The 24,856-nt window shown below is 39.6% G+C and overlaps 1 non-coding gene across 1 annotated transcript; it reads left to right on the top strand.

The window, feature by feature from the left end:
* Positions 1–14,801: 14,801 nt before the first annotated feature.
* Positions 14,802–14,958, top strand: LOC126023302 (U1 spliceosomal RNA). The gene has a single exon (XR_007500475.1). It is a non-coding gene; the product is annotated as a U1 spliceosomal RNA (small nuclear RNA).
* Positions 14,959–24,856: the final 9,898 nt, after the last annotated feature.

Raw genomic sequence — 24,856 nt, 5'->3', positions numbered from 1 at the left:
GAGAAAAAAAAACGTTGACAGAAACTGGGCCAATCTCTCTCTCCACCAGGGCCCTTCCTCTAAGAAAACAACACCTAACCAAGTAAGTGGTTCTCTCTGCACCTTGTATCTGCTTTTTCACAAAGCTCAGATTTTTATTCTACATGACTATTGGATAGCTGTCATATCTCAGCTATACTCCCTAGCCTTTGAGGACTTAGTATATTGCCAAGAATAAAATCTGAAAATCTCAAATAATGAAAGCTGCCTGCCTCAAGGGCTGCTGCTGGAGGGATGTTGTTGTTGGGGTGGGAACCCTCCATCCCTCCTCCATCTCAAAACCCTCCGGAACACACCATAAAGAGGAAGAAGTCGCACTAATCAATAAGCTTAGAGGTGCTTCCTCTGCATCGATTCTCTACAAAACGACTACGACGACATTGATCGCTTAATTACATAATTACTGGGGGAAATTCAAGCGCGAATTTTTATTCTGTAAGTGGCGATGGCAGGCGGAGGGGTTGGGGGAGAGACAGGAAGAAGGTGAAAGGGGCTGATTTATCCGGATAATCATTAATATTATAGAATCATTTATTTTAGTATGTGATTTATATTTTGCTTATATATTGATATACATATATCATATATTTATATACATTTACATAATATATAAGTATATTATATTTATATATACATTATATACTATGTAAATATATCATATTTATATTTTAATATATGATTTATATTTTATTGTTATATGTTTATATATAAACACATTATAAACTATATAAATATATTGTATTTATATTTTAATATGATTTATATTTATACTTTATATATTGATATACATATTATATATGTTTATATGTACATTATATAATATACAAATGTATTATATTTCTATTTTAATATATGATTTATATTTATATATGTTTATATCTGAATACATTATATAATATATGCATACATTATATTGGTATTTTAATATATGATTTATACTTCTATATTATGTATATATCATATATTTATATATGCATTATATACTATATAAATATATTACACTTATATTTTAAGATATGATTTATATTTATATTTTGTTTATATATTTATACGCATATCATATACCCTATATTTATATATACATCATATACTATATAGATACATCATATTTCTGTTTTAATATAGATTTACATAATCATTCCATCTTTTGGCGTCGGTGCTGCCAAAGTGAGCGCGATCCTTTCTGCCCCGGGCGGGCCCCGCGGCTTCCGCCTCCCGGGCTCCCGCAGCCCCGAGAGCCAAGCAGGCCGCACGCAGCGCCCCTCCGGGCCCGGGGGTTTCCCGGGGATACCCCGCCCCGCCCCGCAGGGCCCGCCTCCCACCCGAACCCGCCGCCGCTAGGGGTCGCGCTGGCCCGGCTGGTCCGGCTGAGGCGGGGGCACTCGGCGGCCGCTGCCTTTCTTCGCCGCCCGGGCTGGGTCGAGTGGAGTCGAGTCGAGTCGAGTCGCGTCGCTCGCGTCGCGTCGCGTCCGGCCGAGTCTTTCGCTCCCGCGGGGAAGCAAGCGGCTCGCCGAGGAAGGGAGGCTCGAGCCTCGGCCCGAAGGCGACGACTCGCACGCCCGGAGCCCCCGCTTCCCTGGAACCGCGGCCCCGAGAGGAAGCGCCCTCCGCCTCCGCCGCCGCCGCCGCCTCCGCCCGCCGGCGCCGCGGGGACCGGGGCTCTGCCGCCCGCCGGCCCGGAGCCATGTTGGCCGGGGGGCTCGGCCACGCGTGAGGCGTCGCGGCCGCTCGTCTCCAGCGCGCTCGCTCCGTCGCGGGGGTCGGCAGCCGAGGCCCGAGGCGCGGCTCGCACCCGGAGCCGCATCCGGTGGCGGCGGGCGGCGGCCGGGCCGCTTTCCCCGGGCGCCTCGCAGGCTGCGGGACGGGACGCGGAGGCGAGGCGAGGCGAGGCGAGACGCGCGTCGCTGGCTGGTGAGTGCCGGCGGGGCGCGGGCAGGCCGGGAGCTGCTTGGGGTGTGGGGGGGGGTGGCCGGGAGGGAGAGGCCCGGAGCCCCCCCCCCCCAGGCCCGAAGGAAGGGGCCTCGGCCCGGCGCCTTGGAAACCCACGCCTCCCCGGGGAGGGAGCGCGCCGGGCGGAGCTGCCCGGCCAAGGCCCTCGCGTGGGCCACGAGCGGCCGAGACAAAGCTCGCGGGCGGCTCGCGCTCCGCACTTGCAAGCCCGGCGCCGCCGCGGAGGGGACGGGGTGCCGGGGACGGAGGGGGCTGCCGGGGATGGTCCCCGGCGCGGTGGCTTGCTCTTTCATGGCGCGTGCACCCCCTAGCTTTCGCTCCCCAGGTCCTGTCTCTGTCTGTCTCCTTTCGTAGCATTTGCACCCCCTAGCTTTTGCTCCCCAACTCATCTCTTTCTCTCTCTGTCCCTCTCTCCTTTCATAGCATTTGCACCCCCTAGCTCTTGCTCCCCAACTCATCTCTCTCTCGCTCTTTCTCTCCTTTCATACCCTTTGCACCCCCTAGCTCTTGCTCCCCAACTCATCTCTTTCTCTCTCTCTCCCTCTCTCCTTTCATAGCATTTGCACCCCCTAGCTTCTGCTCCCCAACTCGTCTTCTCTCTCTCCTCTCCTCCCTTCTTTCCTCTCTCTTCTCTTTCTCTCCCTCTCTCCCTCCTTTCTCTGTCTCTGTCTCTGTCTCTGTCCCCCCCCCCCTTTCTCCCATTCTCACCCCCCCTTTCTCCCGAATCACCCGCCGCTCCCTGCCACATTGACTCTGGCTTCTCCTCTCCGCCTCCCCCCACTTCTTTTCGCCCCCTCTTTTTCCTTCCTTTCTTTTTTTTTTTCGGGTAAGCAGTATTTTTTTTTTTTTTGCCTTCAGCTGGGGAGAATGTTTGCCCCTGACAGGATGCCTGAGCTGCTTCTGACCCTGAACTGCCTTGAACTCCCTTCTGTCTTCCTCCCACCCTTTTCCTTTCTGGGATCTCATCATGTCACATGGCCCTTAACAATTCGCTTTTTCTTCTGCAAAAATGGCAAAAACAGTGAGCTGAAATCCGTGGGGGTTCCCGCCTCGGTGTTCAACGTGCGTTTCCCCTTCTCCCCAGACTGGTAGCTTGGTCCAGTTTCTAGCCTGCCTCCGCTTCGGGAGATGCATTTCTGAGGATACCCAAGTGGCAGGGAGAGGGAGCCTTGGCTATTCTTAAGTGTCGGCAAAGTACTGCAGGCTGGCTGTCCTCTGTCACAGCCCAGGAAATAAATGCTGGACTCGAGCACAGGCTCAATTCTTGCCTCCAACTTTGCAGATTCTTTCTAGCGCCTTTGTTGAAGAATTTCTGTTAAAAGGGTCCAGTGTTAGTCCAAGTACCAAATCCCAATCATTGTGTTATTTTAGATCTGCGTTGTGTTTGTTCCTTTGGGTAGAGGAAATGAATGGGATTTTAGACTTCTTCAGCAGAGGAAAGCCTCTGTGAAGCTAGGAATGAAGATTCAAGCAAATCTTAAGGAAAATATTTGCTGATCGCTAGCTGTACATCACTTGTTTTATTCTTCTTATCAGAATCTTTATATGTGGAATAAAATAAGTAATATAAATAAGTCTACATGTAGTATAAATAAGTATATGTGACGCTATTTTGGTGGTATGGTATGAGAAAGAATATTGGGCTAGATAAAAGTATTATTCTTTTATATTTAGTAAAACTGTCTTTAGGCCAGAACACTAGCAGTTTGAATGCTGGGCTTCAAATGAAAAATCTGAGTTTTTGAATTAATATAGAAATATAATGTATTTTCATTTTTACAGTGAAAATGTAAAACATTGAAGTGAATGGAAAGTAAAAGTAAAGCCCAGCCCGTATGTTGTGTGGCATCGTTGTTACCTCCGTAAGAATGCTCATTATCTTGCTGTCTGCTGCTGTCGTTAAAAGGATGACAATTTAAACATTGTGTAAGGAATTTCAGTTTAGAGACCAGTCTCTGAATTGTGGAAATCCCTTCACACATAGCACAAACTTAGATATTTTTTATGAAATTAACAGGTTCTGATTTTTAAGAAAATGATTTACATAAAGTATCAAGCGGCTATATTGAGCCTGCATTGATTCCCCCACTCCTTTATATTTATGTTGAATTGGATAATCGGATTCTCACTGGAAAAAATTCTGCTAAGTTAACAAAGGCTTCTGGGTGGTGGAATTAATGGGAGAATAGAAAACACATTATTCAGATTTTCATCTTATTTTACAGTCAAAATGTGTATGCAGAATTGAAGTCTTAATAACAAAGGGAGCCTCTACAAATTGTGTGGTTAATCTCATTCTTTGATTTGGGCCCTAACTTTTAGTGTTAGGTAATGCAATCCACTCAATGTACTTTGGTTATCTAAGATATTACTTAGTAATGGAAGATAAAATAGAAAGAAACGATAAAATGGCTTACATTTTATTAAGACATTAAGTGTTGGGGAGGTAGCCTTGTGTACCACTAATCAGGTCTAAAAAGTCATTCATTTTATAAAACAAATTATAAAACACTTTGTTTTGAAATTCTGTTTTATTGCTCCAATTGCAGTGCTGAATAACTAGATTTTAATAAATTCATAGATATATTCGTTTTAATCATACAGTGATGGTTTAGAGAGCATATATTTTAAAAAACTGTAATGCTTTTGTTTTATTTTCCCTTAATATTTTCTTTGCCTTGCTTTTTTGTGAAATATTAACCAAAAACGGCAATATTTTATTGTAAGCAATGAAAGATATGTTGACAACTGAGCTATTTAAAAGTGAAGAGGATAGTGACCGTATTTGTTTACAGAAATTATGAGCACAAAAATTTTGTTCTGGTATTTTTTTGTTGTCTTATAGTGCTGAAGGAGACATTGTATGTTGAATGCATATTGCACTTCTCTAGTGTTTATAAAAATTAAAGCATTATAGTATTCCTTTATATAGTTTTGTATTTTCATGGTGATAATTACACAATGAATTTAATGCAACAGTTCATATAGAGACATGTTAAATCCAGCATATGAAGTTATTCTTCACTCTGTGTATTTTTAAATTGTCTCCTGTTATACATATATTGAAAATATAATTAAAATTTAGTTGGACACCAAATCTTGTTGAATTTATTTTACTTGTCAGTATTTGAATGTATATGCAAGGAAAGGGAGACTAGTTCAGATTCATACTGTATACATTTTTTGGTATTGGGGGGAATTTGCCCTAAGGGAGACAGAGCTTGTAACTGTATGTATACACACATTACATTGTTAATTGGTTTGAATATTGTATATTTTAATTAAGTTAATTTTAATCTTGAGTTTTTATTTACATGTGACTAAATACTACTGAAAAAAGGAAATAGCAGGGGCCGGAGAGATAGCATGGAGGTAAGGCATTTGCCTTTCATGCAGAAGGACATTGGTTCGAATCCCGGCATCCCATATGGTCCCCTGAGCCTGCCAGGAGCGATTTCTGAGCATAGAGCCAGAGTAACTAACTGCTGAACACTGCTGTGTGTGACCCAAAACCAAAAAAAAAAAAAAAAAAAAAAAAGGAAATGTACATTTTTTCAGATTGAAAACAGCTTTATGGTATAAAAATGACAAATTAGTACTATTGGTATATATCTTATTCTCTATTTAGATTTAAAGAATAGGAAATAGTGATTTTTCTTATCTTGTTATATTAGAGTGTGTTGAACTGGAAGAACACAATCAAAAGATTTTCTTTTACTCCTTAGACTGCCATAAAATTTTTTGTCAACTTTTAAATACACATTATTTCCCTTTCTACATTTTGAAAGTGTATATACTTTCATGAATGTTCCACATTTTATAAGCATATTGATATCAGAAAAAGCCCCAAAATAAGTTAGAGAAAACTAACTCATTTTGATTTTCTTAAATGTATTTTATGCTATCATAATACATTAATATTTTTCTTAGTATTTTAATGTTTAGTAATATAAACAAAAGTTGGTAAAAATTGAAGTTAGGCATTTATGAAAAAAATCAGTTAACAATATTAAGCTTATTACTCTCCAAATTCAGAGTAGCTTTAACTAGCTAAGATGTTTTTTTAAGTATTATTTAAAAAAAAATATTGAGGGGCCAGAGAGATAGTATGAAGGTAAGGTGTTTGCCTTGCATGCAGAAGGATGGTGGTTAGAATCCCATCATCCTATATGGTCCCCTGAGCCTGCCAGGAGCAATTTCTGAGCATAGAGCCAGGAGTAACCCCTGAGTGCTGCCGGGTATGGACCCCCCCAAAAAAGTCTTAAGTGTAGCCCTCATTTCATATTTAAATTTTTAGTTACTAGTTTATATTGCCATTCCTAGAAAAGAAGCTTTGAATTGAGTTGAATTAAAAATTTTTTTTATTTTTATTGTTGTAGCTAGGGTGACATGTTTATAATTGTATGTTAACAGTTTTGGTCGTTACTGCATCTCACCCCACCAGAGTACCCAAATCCTTTCCATAAGTGTCCTTATATTTTAGTTGGCCTCATTTTGCCTCCCTGCCTTCAGTATTTTGTAGGTTTTTTATTCTTTTTTGGGGGGAGGGGGGTTAAACACCCAGTGATGTTTAGGGTTTACTCCTGGTGGGCTCCTTGTCACATAGGGGTATCAAACTAGGGTCAGCCACATGCAAAGCAAATGCCCTACCTGTAATTTTGCTTTGGCACCTAAGTTGTTTTAGGGCAACCTTGAACCCATTTTATTGATTTTCTGGCATTGCAGTCATCATTATACTTGTCATAAAAATAGAATTTAAGGTGGCATTATTATAATGTGAAATTATAATATTTGTCTGGAATGCTCAGTGTGAATGAAGTCCTCTTATCCTCTTTTATATATAATCTTAGCCTTCTCATTCATATTGAGTGTTTTGTTCTTAACATCTGTATGTTGATGATCGCCACATCTTTATTTCTATTTCAGGCTCTTCCGAGTTTCTTACCCCTTTACGAGAGCTTCTCAGTGCTCTCAAGTGAATTCTTTTCTTTTCCTCTATGTCCATGCCCAGATGCATTGGATGCACCCCATCAGTCTAGTTATTTAAATCGAAAACTGGAGTCATTTATTGTATGCTCCCCTTCCTCTAGATCAGTCAGTCACACCCAGTCTTGTTCATTTTAGTCACTAAATATCTTTTACATTTATCACTTCCTGTTGCCACTTTGATATGCCAGAGTTTTGGAATGTTTCATCTGAATGACTCCTAATTTTGCCCTCATCCTTTTTTTTCCACATTTTTTTATCTTTATTTAAACACCGTGATTACAAATATGATTGTAGTTGTATGATTACAGTCATATAAAGAATACCCCCCTTCACCAGTGCAAGATTACCACCACCAATTTCCCAGATATCCCTTCTCCCCACCCCATCCACACCTGTACTCGAGACAGGCTTTCTATTTCCCTCATTCATTCACATTGTTATGATAGTTTTCAGTATAGTTGTTGCTCTAACTGCACTCATCACTCTATGTGGTGAGTTTCGTGTCATGAGCTGCACTTACATGGGTAAATGGGGGGAAGTAATGGTTGGGACTGAGGCAGTAAATGATTAGAAATGAGCTTTGTAGGGCAATATCAAGGTCACAATACAAGATGGATATTATGCATATATAAACTATATGCATATAATACTATCAATATATATTGTACGCATGGGGGCACTAGCCCCCGCATGGTTTTGGAAATGGAGACCAAGGAAAAAAAATTTCCAGTGACTGTCCCAACATAAACCAGTGCTGCAACAGCCTGCCCTCCTCCCAAAGCGCATTCCCATTAGTGTAGGAAGAGGTATTGGGAAAGCCTGATGACCCCTATAGAGTCCACCTGGACCACTGCCCAGGGAAGGCATGGAATCCAGGGGAGAAAGAGGGGGATGGCTGGGGGCCTGCCAAGCCTACCAGCACTCCCCAGTTGAAGGAGAAGGCCTCCGGCATGGGGCCTTCCCAAACCCCATACCTGGCAAGATCTGGCCTCCAGAATCCAAGAGGAAACCGGAAGCCGATATCTGCCTGCCCTTCTCCCCATGCACCTCCCCCCTGGAGTACGGAGGGAAGCCCCCCTCCTTTTTTGATCTAACAATTAATCATACTTGCGATTTATGTGACAGTCGTTTATTCCATCCCTTTTCTTTTCTTTTTTTTTTTTCTTTTTTTGGTTTTTGGGCCATACCCGGTGATGCTCAGAAGTTACTCCTGGCTATGCCCTCAGAAATCGCTCCTGGCTTGGGGGACCACATGGGAACCCCGGGATCTAACTGCGGTCTATCCTAGGCTAGGGCAGGCAAGGCAGATGCCTTACTGCTTGTGCCAACGGTCCGGCCCCTATTCCAACCCTTTTCTTTCTTCCTCCCATTCCTCCTCTTTCCTCTTCTTCCCCCCTCCCTCCTTCCCTCCCTTCCTCTCTTGTTTTCTTCCTCCAACCCCTTAACCCCATACTGAAATGCCTTCTTTCTCTGTAAGTCTGATAGGTGCTAGAATACAAGATGAGGACGTTTGTGTTAGAATACAGGCTGTAGAGGCCATTACTTCTTCTGAAGTCTCATCTGCTCTGGCTAAGTTAAGATGCTTCTGCTGTAGCCTTTTATATGTCTCTAATAGTTCCTACCACTTGTATTACAGTGGATTATTTACAAACCTCATTTTCTTGTTTTGATAAGCTGTCTGCTCCAGAGGGACCACATTTTTTTTTATTAATTTTGTTATTTCTCCCAATATTATTATTATTATTATTATTGGTTTTGGGGCCACAGCCAGTGATGTGCAGGGTTCAGGGTTATTCCTTGCTATCTGCTCAGAAATCACTCCTGGCTTGGGGGATTATATGAGATGCTGGGGATTGAACCAAGACCCATCCTGGATCAGGTGCATGTACGGCAAACACCCTACTGCTGTGCAATTGCTTCACCTCCCAATTATTATTTAAATGAATGAAGTGATAGTATTAGAAGAAACTATACTGAATTAGTAAAATAGGGTTAATTAGTCCTGGTTCAGAAAATGTAAAAAATTGTGACGGTCTTGGGGCCTGACAGATAGCATGGAGGTCGGGTGTTTGCCTTGCATTCAGAAGGACGGTGGTTCAAATCCTGGCATCCCAAATGGTCTCCTGAGCGCTGCTGGGTGTGACCCCCCCCCCCCAGAAAAAAAATTGAGACTTTCTACTGAAAGTAAAAAGACATTGGAAGTTTTGAGTATTGTAGCTACACATGGGTGGGATTTGTATCAGTTTTCTGGAAGTCATTTATGGGCCAACTTGGAGAGTGTCAGATTGGTATTATGGACCATTTTAATGATGAGCTGTGCTAAATTTAAATTGTTAGTGAAAATCCTGGATAGAAAAGAGATGCTGTCTCTGTATATTGCAACATTTTAGCTTATTGGAAATATGTAATATTCATACCTAAATGTCTAAAACCAAATAGGACAGTATTAAGAATAAAATATGGGCTGGAGAGTTAGTACAGCAAATTAGGTTTTTGCCTTATACTCAGGCTACCTGAGTTTGATCCCTAGTACTATACAGGTCCCCAAGCACTGCCAACGAGTGATCTCTGAACACAGTCAGGTGTGCTCCCCCCATTTTTAAATTTTAACTGATAGAATTTTAATGAAATTTAGCTATAGAGTAGTAATAGCCTTAAGTGTATTTACTGAAGTAAAGTGCAAAGTTGCACTCAGATATTTAGAACTGTTTAATGTCATCGCTGTTACCTTGATAGTTTATGCTTACATTTTTTTTTCTAGTGATTAATTAAAAAATGTTCTTTGGTTCTACTTTAAGGTGTTTTAAATTGAGTTTTAAGTTAAACCTTATACTTTTTTATTATTTATATTTTTGGTCATACCTAGTGGTGCTAGGGATTGAACTAGCACCATTGATCATACCTAGGGATTGAACCGGGGAGGATTGAGTTGCCACATTCAAGGCCTTAACTCTTATCCTATCACTTTAAACCTAGAATGAGATTTAGTTTAAAAAACATATTAGAACTTGATAGCATCTTATTTATTAAGATTACTTGAAACAAAATATTTGGTCATAAATTTTCACATTGTGAGATTTGATATTTTTTTCATTCTCTCCTACTTACTGGTCTTAAAATGTTAATACTTTTTATATTGTTTAACTTTTGCAGGGGACTTGGAAAAGTGCTGCTCAAAAAAACCAGGATCTGCTGGAGGGATGTATCCAGGGCCACAATACTTGCCCTGTGATACTTGGGAGGCAACTTGCTACTGGGGGGGGGGGGGGTGTGTCAAATTTGGGTTGGGCTCCAATCCCTGTATCAGTCCCCATTTCTTCATTTAACATTTTAAGTCTTGAATTACTTACCTATATTTACAGGACCTATAATTACTATATTTTACAATGTGTTTTGCCCTTAGTTTCATGAGTATGGAATTTTGCCCTTGTCTGCTTCAAATAGTCTAATTAGTTTATATTATTTACTTTTCTGTTTTCCTATGATCTCTTTCTCTTTCCAAGAAGCTATGAAGTGTTTGACACAATTTTCTTTTCTTTTTTTGGGGGGTGGGTGGGTGGGGTCACATCCGGCAGTGCTCAGGGGTTACTCTTGGCTCTACGCTCAGAAATCGCTCCTGGCAAGCTCGGGGGACCTTATGGGATGCCAGGATTAGAACCACCATCCTTCTGCATGCAAGGCAAACACCTTACCTCCATGTTATCTCTCCGGCTCCTGACACAATTTTCTAATTTTTATTATAATACCATGATTTATCAAGTTTATAATACAGTTGTTTCAGACATTAAATATTGCCCCCTTTTCTTTAGACATTAAGTATTCAGAAACCAATCCTATCACCAGTGTGACCTTCCTTCACCATTGTCCCCTATCTCCCATTTACCATAGTCTATATCCATGCAGGTACAAATTTATTTCACGTTACTTATTACAACACAAAGGCAAATGGAATTATCAAAACTTAGATAACAAGGGTTAAATTTGAAATGATTGCTGTATCTCTCCATGGTGTTAATAAAATCAGTGTTTTAGGATTTGCTGGTCTGTGGTTGGTGCTAGTTGAGCCTCCTGTGTTTTTGTTTAGGCTCACTGAGTTTGGTAGATTACTATATAACTTTCCCACCAGATTTCCTATAATCCCACTGGGCTGACACTACTATAAGACTGAGGTATCCCTCTACCAGATGTGGCCATTCTGTCCAGGACTTACAGATCTAAAACAAACTTGGCTTGGAAATTTGATAACAGTGAAGTCTGCACCTGGGCTGTTTCTGTTGGAGGATATTGGAGGTGGTGTTGGGCTGCTGTAGTTTATGCAGAAAGGGTAATTTGCTCTCTTTTTATTTTTTCTGAGAATGCAACAGGTGGATCAGCCAGGAGTTTGATATATTATTTATTTTTGGTATGATTTTTGGAAAAACTTAACTCTTTATATAAAGCTTAAAATTGGTTCTGTTTTTCATTAAAACTTCAGTAATAACAGATAACCTTTTCTTGAGCTATTCACTTAAATTCTTCTATAAAATTGGGGATTGACAGCCTACTACTGTATAGTATTGTGGGAATTAAGTGAAAAGGAAGAAGCACTTTGTAAAATATCTTCTAGTGATCCCTCACAGCAATTATTTTTATTACTATTTACTATATTGGGAAGAACTATGATATTACTAGAATTTTTTTAGTTAATCCATATTTACATGTTATGTTTGTGGTTTATTTTGGATTTGGGCCACACCCAGTGGCACTCAGGGGTTACTCCTGGTTCTGCGCCCAGAAATCGCTTCTGGCAAGCTCGGAGAACCATATGGGATTCTAGGATCGAACCAGGGTCCTTCCTGGTCGGCCACATGCAAGGTGAATGCTCTACTGTTGTGCTATTTCCGGCCCCTGTCTCAGTGATTTAAAAGGAAGTTAAATCAAACAATCTCTTTGGTTTATTAAACTATACAGGCCTTCTGAATTTTCCAATAAGCTTCCTGTTCTCATCAGATTTGAGAATTGTCATGTTAGTGTAATGTTTGTCTGTTGCATCCTTTAGGCAGGGGTCTCAAACTCAATTTACCTAGGGGCAGCAGGAGACATAAAGTCGGGGTGATCCTTGAGTACAAAGTCAGTAGTAAGCCTTGAACATTGGAGGGTGTGACCCAAACAACTAAAACAAAACAAAAAAGATTCCTCTAGGGCAGGGCCACAAAATGTTGTATGGAGGGCCGTTTGCGGTCCACGGGCTGTGAGTTTGAGACCCCTGCTTTAGGGGGGGATAAGTAGCATAGGATATTCATGGTTTCACTGGTGTTTCTTATAATGATCAGTAGAGCAAAGCTGTCATAATCTTCTGAAGAACACATTGATAAGCTTTGTCTGTAGGGCCAGTCAAATCTTTCTTGTAACCATTTTCCCTGTTCCTTCCTTTCCTTCAGACTCATGTTCTATTGTCTAATATATTAAAAGTGGACCAGGGCTTCATAAACCTTCTCCACTTGCAAATCCCTTTTACCCAAGACATTTTTATTTGACCTTGGTTATTTAGCTATATAAACTAGGTATATGAGGCTAGAGAGAGAGATAGAATAGTACAAGGTCTAAGTCTCTTGCATTGCATGCAGCAACTCCTGATATGCTCCTCTATCTTGGAATGAACCCTCAGCATAAAGCCAGGAGAAAACCCTATGCACAGCTGGGTGTGACCCAAACCCTCCATCTCTAAATTAAATAGGTATACAAATCAAACATTTACTGATGATTATGAAGAAACTTTATTTTAGATACTGCTTGGGACTGTTTTAGGTGGGGGTGTTGTTTTGTTTTGCATCTACATTTGACAAGGCTCAGGGATTAGTTCTGGTTCTACACTCAGTAATCATTTCTGATGGGCTTGGGAGACGTTATGGGATGCTGGAGATTGAATTTGGGTTGGCTGTGTGCAAAGCAAGTGCCCTACCCATTGTACTATTTCTCTGGCCCCTTTGTGACACCCCCCCCTACTTTTTTTTTGGGGGGGGGGTCACGCCCAGCAGTGCTTAGGGGTTACTCCTGGCTCTGAGCTCAGAAATTGCTCCTGGCAGGCACAGGGGACCATATGAGCTGCCGGGATTCCAACCATCGTCTGTCCTGTGGTGGCAGCATGCTAGGCAAATGCCCTACTGCTGTGCTATCTCTCTGGCCCCTCTTTGTGGCCCTTTTATGGGATCACAACCCACAATACAAAAAGTTAGATTTTAGACTATATGTGTTACTTGTTAACAGCTTTTATGTATGACTAAGGCTTTTCTAATATAAAAATAGACTTAAAAGGTAGTATAACTTTCTGACAAAAGAAAAAAACTGGTTCTGATCGTGTTTTATCCTTTGTTATAAAATGTGCTTGAAGCTAATTCTTATTGTATATTTTATCTTAAGTTCTAAGTCACTGGTCTTGACCAGTAAAAATAAAACCTAGGGACCCCCCCCCCCTTCACTACATCTAAAAATCTCACTCTACCCTAGAACAACTAAATTGAAGTTTCTGGGGTTGAGCTTTCCTCCTCTCCTCAGGGCTGGGCATCTAACTCAAGGCCTCCTCATCTAGGAAAGGCATGTGCTCTCCCACTGAACTGAATCCCCTACCCTTGGGTTTTGGTTTACTTAATGTTCAGTCAGTTCTTTTGTTTATTTTTGTTTTGAAGACCTAATGGTGCTCAGGGTTTACTTCTGGCTCTGTGCTCAGGGATCACACCTGGTGGTGCTTTGTGGATCATCTGGGGTGCCAGAGATTGAACCTGGAGCTGCCTCATGAAAGGAAATGCCTTCCCTAAGGTACATTTGCTTTAGCCACAATCTTTCAGTCAGTTCTTGATGGCTTCTGGAATCTTAGAAACACAGTTCTAGTGTTTAATGCAGTTAAAAGAGGAACACTTATAGAGAAAGTAAACAAAGTAAAGAAAAAGTGATGAAAGAGTCACATCTTATTTTTTTTCCTTTTATTGTTTTGAATATAATTTTAGCATGATAGAGCATTTTCTTAAGGCTTTGTATAAACTCTTGTTTTCGTTATTTTATTTTTTATCATTATAGTAATTTTTTGTCTTGTATTTTTTTATTTTATTTTGTTATAAGATAAGGCACATTAAATATTTTCAAGTTTGAGCATATCCATTTGAATTGATCTACGCCAAGCCGATCTGGTTTTCACAGAGAATACATGTTAGCAAAGTGAGGAAATTACTTGATGGGCTACTGTGTAAGCTTTTGACTTCTTTGGGAAGCTTAGTAGGTAGGTGGTGATGGGTTGTTCTTAAAAGTTTCATTTTTTTAGATTAAGTTGCATTGACTCTGGATTTAAGTTTTGGTTTGCTTTTATAGACTATCAAAGCATTATAGCCATATGTCTTTTGTTTTAAATTTTATTTAGTTGACATATAGATTTTTTTTTATTTACCCATTATTGAATTACAGGAATACAGTGTTCCAACATCAGTTATGTTTTTGAAAATTTTTTTAGGTAGCAGAATCTGGGGCCGGAGCGGTGGCACAAGCAGTAGTTTGCATTGCATGCTCTAACCTAGGTCAGGGGGTTCGAACCCCAGTGTCCCATATGGTCCCCCAAGCCAGGAGCGATTTCTGAGCACATAGCCAGGAGTAACTCTTGAGTGTCACCAGGTCTGGCCCAAAAAAGGAAAAAAAAAAGATAGCAGATCTATATTGTTGAATAGGCCATAATCTAAATATTATAGATATTTTATTATCCTTTAATGTTTTAATTTAAATATATAAATTAATATTTTTAAATACTTTTCATAAATAAATTTTCCTGAGTACCAAATTATTAATAGTTCTTATTTTTAATACTTACCTGGCAGGGGAGATAACCATGATCATGAAAGTGGACCCAGGGCGAAGTTTATCCATTGCACTTGGTGTGCTGACCCCAGCGAGTTCCCCAAATGTGGGAAACTCAACTGCATAATATGTAGTAGTTCCGCTCTCCCCTGAGGGGAAAAAAATAGTTCTTATTTTCAGTGATATACCAGACTGTCCAAAGAAATGTAACCATTCCAAAGTGTTTGATTACTACTTTTCACTTTTTATTATTTTAAATATTTTAATTGTGCTGTGACATACTCAAGCCTTTGACATACCTTTATCTCACTTCCATTTTATACTTCCTCAGTTAAGTGGAATATTCAGAAGTGGGCGTTCCAGAGCAAATCCTATGAACATTTTTTGTTACTTCTTACTAGTATTGTTGCCACTATTAACGTAACATCTCCTTTTAGTAATGCTAATATTTAAACTATTTGCTTTTGATAATTTTCTGAAAGATGTCATTCTATTTAAATGTATTTGGGGGCAGAGATTTTTTTTTTCACCTTAAAATAGCTAAGATAGGAAGATAGGGATTACAGCAGGGAGGGCATTTGCTTCGCTTGTGGCCAACTCAGATTTGATCTTTGGCATCCTACATGCTACACACCTCAACCCCCTGCCTGCCAGGAGTAATTTCTGAGGGCAGTGTCAGGAGTAAACCTCTGAGCACTGCCAGCTTTGGTCCCAAAACCAAAATAAATATATTTTTTTGCTAAAATACATCTCTTCCCTCTTCATGACATCTTTGTTTTCATTACTCTGTAGCATTTTTATTTTATGTAAAATCACTGTATATGCAACAACAACAACAACAAAAAGCTCTAGCCTAGCTTTTGATCTACGATCTGTTCAACAAACAAGATCTCCAATCCCAGAGGTCTGACTGAGACAGTTGCAACTGAACGAGTCTTCCGGAAACATAAGGAAAGACTCTATCTCAGGTTCCATCCTAGGAGCAACATAATGACCAAGACCACCAACTACAGAAGATGGATTAAAACGACACTGAAGAAGCAGAACTGCTAGAACCACAAAGAAAGACTTCATCATAAGCTCCATTCCTTGAGCTGTACAGACACCAAGATCTCTAGATACAGAGCTCTGATTTTACCATCCTAGATGAAGCAGAAGTCTTCCATACACCACGGAAAACACCGAGGGGGGAGTAAACGATCATGCAAGGAGTCTATAGCTAATCCCATGACAGTATACTTCAGGGGGCGAGAAACCCTGTACCTCCTAGGCCAAGGGAATTCCCTCTATAATATCCCCAATAGTTACAGTTACTTTGCCTATGCAGGGGGAAAAAGAAAATAAAAGCACAAAACAATAATTTTTCCACATATATATTTATTGATTGATCGATTTTTTTGACGTCTTTATTTTGGTGCAGATAATGAAGTTAATGTCTCCAATTTTATTTTATTTTATTTTCTCTTTCTTTTTGCACTCCAGCATGATTCGATTTCAGAACCAAGACTATTGTGTGGTGCTTGTCTTTATTGCTGTAGTGCTCACTGGATATTTAATTTGATATTTCTTTCTGTATTGTTGTGGTGTTTCAATTACCTTTTTCATGTCCTCTCTCAAACTGAGGTTGAAAGCCTCTAGAAGGACTCGCCCATTTTCAGCTTATTTGATTTTTTTTTTATTTTTTATTTTCTTTATTTTTTTCTTATTTTTTTTACCCCATTCTATTGCCTTTCTTTCCTTCAAACAAAACCACATAACTCGAATTATCTAGCTCTGCCTCTCAAATAGAGGGGGAAACAAGGGAGGGTACTAGGAACGAACAGATAAATGATCACTAATAGTAAGCTAGACAAAGAGAGGACCACCTACTCTAGCAGCCTGGGGGGTGGTGGTGGGGATATGGGTTGCAGGAAGGGAACAGGAATGGGGGGAGGACAAACTTGGTGACGGGTATTTCCCTGATTCAATGTTAATATGTACCTAAAACACTACTGTGAAAGATATGTAAGCCAATATGATCAAAATAAAAATTAAAAAAAAATACAAAAAATTATTGTATATGAAGGCTTTTTAATAACATTTAAGGATTTGTAGTGGTGATCCATTTAACTCCAGCATATTTTAATGATCACAGCTTATATCTTGATCTGGCAAGATACTAATTTTATTCTCCCAGTAATCTGTATTTTTACTTATATAAATAACAGGTCAGTAAAAACTGTAGAAATAGATATTTACATTTTTCCTTTCAACACTTATCTTTTTGTTTTGATACTTGAACCTAACATATGTCTTCATATTTCTAAAAACTGCATCAGGAATAAAGAGTACTTTGCTTAAAATTTTTTTAGGTAATTTGTGATTTGTTTTATTTTGTTTCATTTTTGGATCAGACCCGACAGTGCTCAGAAGTAGCTCCTGGCAGGCACAGGGACCATATCAGATGCCAGGATTTGGGATTTGAACCAAACCACCATTTGTTTGAATCAGTCGTGTGCAAGGCAAAAGCCCTATAGCTGAGCTATTTCTCTGGCCCAATTTGTGCAATCATCAAAGGTAAATTAATGACTGTCCTGAAGAGAAGAAAGGAGTACCATAACCAAAGGGATTGGTTACATTTCTTCTCATAGGTGATGCTAAAGTTAATGTTACAAATAGGTAAGAGGAAAGAAAAGCACTTCCCTTGGATAAAATAATAATATATAAACAGATAAAGACTTTACATTATTTAAAAATAATTGTTGTATTATATCAACCTACTAAGTAGTAGAGATAAAAGATTGCTTTTGGCAATGAGATCAGAAAGGGAGATATTCCTATTGAGGAATTTGTTTTTTTTTAGTATGTACAGAATTGCTCTATTGAACATTTTTTAGGCAGTATATAATGAAGCAGCTAAATATGAGCTACTTATGAATGTGGGACAGTTTCTGTCATATGTCATAAAGGATTCCTTACTTTGGAAATGCTAAAAAGAGCATTTGTGCCTTTCTTTCTGGTTTGGTTCAGTTCAGACACATGAAACTACTTTTGTGTCTTGGAGACTCTTAGAGATTTACTTTAATTTGCTTTTGTCCTCTGATATATAAATATAAATAAGTATATGAATAACATATAAATATAAACATGCATACATATATATTATATATATATAAATAAAACTTCTTTTTTTGGTTTTGGGGCCACACTTGTTGGTGCTCAGGGGTTACTCCTGGCTCTGCTCAGGATTTATTTACTCCTGGTGGTGTTCTGGTGGTGTTCTGAGGATCATATGGGATATAGGGGATAGAATCCAGGTCAGTTGCATACAAGGCAAACACTCTACCCCATTGTTCTATCGCTCCAGCCACTGTCCTCTTTTAATATTTTAATCTTTTAATATTTATACATTTTAGAGTTTAATCATAAGTTAAGATAAATAAATAAAAGTAGTACATTTAGAGCATATGGAAATAAAAGGGAATTTGAGTAAAGGGGGGGCTAGGCCACACTTAACAGTGCTTGGGGGTTACTACCAACATTCTATTGTTGCTGGGATCCAACAAGCCTCAGTGATATGCCAGGCAAGTACTTTAACTGATATTCTCTGTCTACAGTCTGCTACTAGATTAAAAAAAAATTAACTATGGGACTGGAGTGGTGGTGTTAGTGGTAAGATGTGTCCCCCCTTCTCCTCAGTGTCCCAATATGGTTCCCCAAGCACAGCCAGGACCAATTTCTGAGCGCATTGCCAGGAGTAACCCCTGAGCATCACTGGGTGTGCCCCCCCCAAATTAACTGTCAATCATTATGCCAGTCAATAATGTACATATTTGGGAGCTGGCAATATATTACAGTAGGTAGGGAGGGCACTTGCCTTGTATTAGGCCAACCTGAGTTCAGTCCTGGGCAACCCATCTTATACCCTTGAGCCTCACCAGTAGTAAACCCTGAGCACAGGGTATGTGTGATTTCCCCCCTCCCCCCAAAAAATACCCCAGCACATACTAATTGTACATCAAAATGATTTTGTACTTTATTAAACTTTGCCTCTGTACCTAATGTAAGCGATCACATAACATTCATTTACGCTATTAATATGTATTTTAGCACTTTAAGTTGGATTTTAAGATAACTCAATTTTTTTTTTTTTTTTTTTTTTTTTTTTGGTTTTTGGGCCACACCCGGCAGTGCTCAGGGGTTTCTCCTGGCTGTCTGCTCAGAAATAGCTCCTGGCAGTTAGTAGTTACTTTTGAGGATGTATATTTTTCTTTTCACCCTCCATTCTTGGTGTTTAAACATCTTTTCACTTTTGTAAGCATTTAAATTTTTCTAAGTATTCATAAATTTAGAGTTTTATTTTCTCCATTTTAATATTTAGGTAAAGACCCCTTATAGCTGAGTAGAAATACATTTTGTGGATGTGTAAAAACTTTGTTTCTTGACCCTCTGCGGTCACTAGAGTTGTTTTCTAACTTCAGTTGGCTATTACAGTGCCAAATGAATTACATATGTTATGTTTTGTACTTACACAGATAATATGTGATTATTATAAAAAACAAGGATCTCTGGGCCAAATACTAAAGGCCCTGTACATAAATTGTATTTCCTTGGTCTGTCTACTGATTGGGCCTAGAATAAATGGTTCCAGTACCAATGAGCATACCTAGTGCATCTTGATTTCTAATACAGTTCTCTCTTAAATGGAGCCAGGGCTTCTTGGAACCAGGACCAATGCTAACATTGGGCAGGAAATCAGTACACAGCTAAACCTGGAGCATCTCAGTGCTGGAAAGAAAGTAGTAACTCAGATCAAAATGGTGAATTGGGTATGGGAAAAAAAACACAGGAACAAACACAGCTCCTAGTGTAATATGAGCAACTAGACATTTGAAGGGCCAGAGAGAGAAAGTACAGCTAGTGAGTGCTTGCCTTGCACATGATTTATCTGGGTTCTATCCTTGGCACCTCACATGGTCCCTTGAGTACCTCCAGGAGTAATCCCTGAGTACAGAGCCAAGAGTAAGCCCTAAGCACCCAGGATGTGTGTCCCAGAATCCCCACCCCTCAAAAATTTAGAAATTGAAAAGTTTAGAATTGAATTATAACTATGACGTATCCTTGGATCTATATGACATAAGGGGTGGTAGACACATTTGTGTAAAAGAATTCTAAAATAATTTGTTACTCTTAGTCCTCAAGGAGGTATAACAAATCTTTCCACTTAAGGATTTGGAAATAGGGGTAAGGGTTACTTGACAAAGGAGAAACCTGGAACATAGTACCTCAGATAATGTAGACAAGTTTAATAACATAAATAATATACTACATTTTAAAGTATATGTTTAGCTTATAATACTTTGAACATAAATATGGAACATTCAAAGGTCTTTTTTGTTTGTTTTAGTTTTTGGGCCACACTCAGTGACGCTCAGGGGTTACTCCTGGCTATGTGCTCAGAAATTGCTCCTGGCTTGGGGAACCGTATGGAACCTCAGGGCTACTCCTGGCTATGCTCTCAGAAATTGCTCCTGGCTTGGGGACCATGTGGGACGCTGGGGATCAAACCAGGTCTGTTCTAGGTTAGCGCATGCAAAGCAAACGTCCTACCCCTTGCACACTGCTCTGGCCCCTCAAAACGTTTTTTTGTAGTTTTGTTAGATATGTCCAGTGACGATGTTTGAACAACTAACTGTATGAGAGTTTATACACCAGCTGAAAGTGTTGTGAAGCTCTTGAAATTTTGCACGTTGATAAATGAAAACTGTAATAACTTAGACTATTTCACCTTATTATGAAATTGTTGAGCATTTATTCATATTTGTAAGGAGAGAATTCCTTCCCTCCTTACCTTTATCCAAACTCATGTTCATTGTTCATGTTTGAGCTTGTTGGTCTGGTTCTTCATGATTTTCTTCAGAAATTCTTTTTTTTAAACATTTTATTTTATTGAAACAATTGTGATCTACAGTTGTTCCTAGTTGAATTTCAGATATACAGTCAGGACCATTCTCACTATCAGTGTCAACCTCCTTCCACCAATGGACCAAGACAGAAATCCTTTTTTTTTTTTGTGGGGGTGGGTTTACACCCAGTGGCACTCAGGTTACTCCTTGCTCTGTGCTCAGAAATCGCTCCTGGCAGGCATGGGGGACCATATGCAATGCTGGGATTTGAACCACCATCCGTCCTGGATCCACTGTGTGTAAGGCAAATGCCCAACCACTGTGCTACCATTCCCTCCCCCCTTCTTTGGTTTTAAGATAGAAATTCTTTTTTTTTTTTTTTTTTTTTTTGGTTTTTGGGTCACACCCAGCAGCGCTCAGGGGTTCCTCCTGGCTCTATGCTCAGAAATCTATTGTGGGGACCATATGGGATGCCGGGATTCGAATCACTGACTTTCTGCTTGCAAGGCAAACACCTTACCTCCATGCTATCTCTCCGGCCCCTAAGATAGAAATTTTTTTGTTTGTTTGTTTTTGGGTCACACTGGCATCGTTCAGGGGTTCCTCCTGGCTTTACGCTCAGAAATAGCCCCCAGCAGGCTCGGGGGACCATATGGGATGCCCGACTTGAACCACCATTCTTTTGCATGCAAGGCTAATGCCTTACCGTTGTGCTATCTCTCTGGCCCCAAGATAGAAATTCTTATTTGAGAAAGTCACCTTTTATATGTGGTACAGGTTGAAAACGTACATAGTTTGATTTTTTTATCTTTTCTGTGTGGTAGTATTTTTTTTTTTTCTTTTATGTTTCTGGGTCTTAAAATACAAAAGTCTTTACCACTTCCAAGATTTATAAAAAATTATCTCTATTTTCTTTCTTTTTTTTTCTTTTTTCTTTTTTTTTTTTTGATTTTTCGGGCCACACCCGTTTGAATCTCAGGGGTTACTCCTGGCTAAGTGCTCAGAAATTGCCCCTGGCTTGGGGGGGAACCATATGGGATGCCGGGGGATCGAACCATGGTCGTGATCTTTCCTTGGCTAGCGCTTGCAAGGCAGACACCTTACCTCTAGCGCCACCTCGCTGGCCCCTCTTTTAGATTTTAAAAATTAAATGAATCATTTCTCTCACTTAGTAAGACCTTTTTTAAATATATTTTATTTAAATACCTTGATTACATACATGATTGTGTTTGGGTTTCAGTCATGTAAATTATTGAGACCTTTTAAATTTAATTTTTTGATAGCTGACATTGCTCAGGAAGGAACTTTTGGCTTGGCACTCAGGGATCACTCCTGGTGGCTCAGGGAAAAATAATGGGGTGCTGGGACTGGACCCAGGTCTGACTTGTGCAAGGCAAGCACTTTGCCCTCTCTACTACTATCTCAGCCATGTATTGAAACTTTCTAAATGCCAAGAGTTGGCTTTTTAAATATTTTAAGAGATTTGAAGTAAAATAAGTGGCTATACAGTTATACTTGAAGCATTAGTAACTTCTAGAAAACATACTTGACAATTTATCTTATTAAATATGACTTAAATATTATGCCATCAAACTTATTTAAAGCTTCTTTTCACTACTAAACTTAAAATATTTAGTAGTACTTACTTTTTTCTATAGATTATACATACTGTGAATAATCAACTTTCTTCTCAGATTCCTAGTTAAATTGTTGAATTTACCTATAATTTCATTCCTCTTTAGGGCTCCTTTCATAGTTTTATGTTCCTTTTAATATTAGTAATCTTTTAATTTGGCACTATAATTTTGATAGATTAATAAGCTATTTTTGTATTGCATTTTATTTTATTATTTTGTTATTAGATATTATATATCATATATTATACTATACTATATTATATTATATGGTATAATATAATATAATATAATAATATAATATAATATATAATATAATATAATAATATAATATATTTGTGCCACACCTGGTGCTGCTCGGGTTACTTCTGGCTCTGTGCTCGGGAATCACTCCTGGTGGGTTGTGGGAACCATATGGGATGCTGAGATTGAACCTGGGTTGGCTGCCTGCATCTCTTCCCCCCCCCCCTCCAATAAACTATTTTTAATTCATTAAGAATCTGGAACGGGCCCGGAGAGATAGAACAGCGGCGTTTGCCTCGCAAGCAGCCAATCCAGGACCAAAGGTGGTTGGTTCGAATCCCGGTGTCCCATATGGTCCCCCGTGCCTGCCAGGAGCTATTTCTGAGCAGACAGCCAGGAGTAACCCCTGAGCACCACTGGGTGTGGCCCAAAAACAAAAAACAAACAAAAAAAAAACAAAAAAGAATCTGGAACATGGGCAAGAGTGATAGCACAGTGGATAGGCATTTGCCTTGAATGCGGCTGACCAGGGTTCGAACCCTGGCATCCTATTTGGTCCCCCATGCACCACCAGGAGTAATCCTGAGTGCAGAGATAGGAGATAGGAATCACTTCCAGTGCCCCTAGGTGTGGCCCAAACACCGCCCCCTCCAAAAAAAAAAAAAAAAAAAAGAACCTGGAATCAATAGTGTTAGTGAATGCTGTGTAATATAGGATAATGTTTTCTCAGAATCTTTTGTAAAGATATTTATCACACTAATTTGTGGTGAAATTAGTATTGCTGATCTGAATTTTAGCAGACATTTAGGAAACTGGTAGTGTTCTGTGATATGTTGGCTTGTGGAAGATACCACAAATAAATTTGGTAAATTTATGTCGAGTACCATCTTTACAGAGTTGCTAGAGAAGGAAATACATGTGTGTGTGAGGGCGAGGTGAGTGTAAAAATAGCAAAGTAGGAAGGGGAAACAAAGTTGGGATACTTGTTGAGGATTTTGAGTCTTCAAAGCAGCTATTTTACATAGGAGTCTGATTGAATTAGTAAAACTCTTGATATAGAGTAGATTATGAATGCTAAACAGCAAAACAAGCATTTTGAGGTGAGATTTTCAGTCTTGGAAAGTGAACAGTCATTTGCTATTTGTTGAAAAGTTTAGTAGTCTGATGTTGGCTTAATTAAGTTTTTTGGGGGGAAGTTCCTGAAATGAACAATAAAGTATTTGGAACTCTTATCTGCCAGGGCAAGAGTTTCCTGGAATAGTAAAGTCATTTTGTTGAAGACTGTTGAATGGTGATGTTAATGTAGACTGCAGATGTGGGTGCAGATGGTTTCAGTTCTGCTTTCATTCGAAACCACGATACCTTTGACGATGTATTTGTAAAAAGTTTAATTGTTAGGCCCATTTACTAAGATAGTACATTCTGTTGGTGAGTTATTTGATAGTGGCAGTTTTTTTCCCCTCTGAGAAATGAGGCTTAACTGACAATTAAGGTATCTGAAACATTCTACTAGGCACTGAATTTATCATCCTGGAGCTCAGGGAAAAGCAAGGAAAAGGGATCAGAGCTGGAAAACTGGAAGTGACTGAATGTATACTTTTAGATGGGTTTGCCAAAGTAGGAATCATAGTGAGAAGAAAAGTGCTTGGGACTTAAGGGTTCTGTAGTGTGTGTGTGTCTCTTGTGTGCTGTGCACACACATGTATAACTGCAAAGAAGGGCCAGTGATGTATTATCTCTGGAGACACAACTGAAAAGCAATGGGTTTAGAACACAAATGGTGCATATCAATATCTATATATCTGAGAAATACTTATTGGTCCAAGAAATGAATTTTACTCAGTTTTCTTGTGAGTAAAATATATATGATTCACGAAGTTTGTTACCGCAATCTTCACGTAGGAAATGCTTACTGGGGAATTTATTTTGCCAGGTAATTATTTGAAATTAAGAATATTTTCTTGGGGCCAGGAAGGTGGCGCTAGAGGTAAGGTGTCTGCCTTGCAAGCGCTAGCGTAGGACGGACCACAGTTCGATCCCCTGGCATTCCATATCGTCCCCCAAGCCAGGAGTGATTTCTGAGTGCATAGCCAGGAGTAACCCCTGAGCACCAAACAGGCGTGGCCCAAAAACCAAAAAAAAAAAAAAAAAAAAAGAATATTTTCTTAGGGGCATTTGTCTTGCACATAGCCAACCCAGGATGGATTCGAGTTCAATCCCCGACATCCCATATGGTTCCCCAAGCCTGCCAGGAGCAATTTCTGAGTGCTAGGAGTAACTTCAGAGCACTGCCAGGTA

Source organism: Suncus etruscus, chromosome 11, assembly GCF_024139225.1.
Source record: "Suncus etruscus isolate mSunEtr1 chromosome 11, mSunEtr1.pri.cur, whole genome shotgun sequence".
NCBI lineage: Eukaryota > Metazoa > Chordata > Mammalia > Eulipotyphla > Soricidae > Suncus > Suncus etruscus.
Note: the sequence above shows the minus strand (reverse complement) of the source record. Positions and strands in the feature narration are given on the sequence as shown.